Here is a 366-nt window from a genome sequence, read left to right on the forward strand (position 1 = left end):
AGGTACGGAGGGCTCTGAAATTTCTATGTATCAGTACTTGCCTTCAAAATCCCGCACGTTTGAGGGCACTTTGTTAACGGGACGCAGAGTCAGAGTAGCTTTTGGATGGACAAATGCAGCTCTTGCTCATTTTACCTTACGGTGTGGAGTGTACAAGTGAGGAGTGTGTAATTCTGTGTGTGGGAGTGACTCCAGCCTCAGCCCCACCGCACCCCTGAGGGGAATGGCTGCACTGGTACGGCGGGGAGCGCCGCAGGGAGCGGGCCCGGGGGCCAGGAGCCGCGGGCTCCAGCCCTGAGGAGGCTGAGGGGGCCGGGAGCCATCGCCGCCCTCACGGGGCAGAGGCGGGAACCGCTGAGGCGGCGG

This window comes from Antrostomus carolinensis, unplaced genomic scaffold, assembly GCF_000700745.2.
Source record: "Antrostomus carolinensis isolate BGI_N321 unplaced genomic scaffold, ASM70074v2 scaffold29372, whole genome shotgun sequence".
NCBI lineage: Eukaryota > Metazoa > Chordata > Aves > Caprimulgiformes > Caprimulgidae > Antrostomus > Antrostomus carolinensis.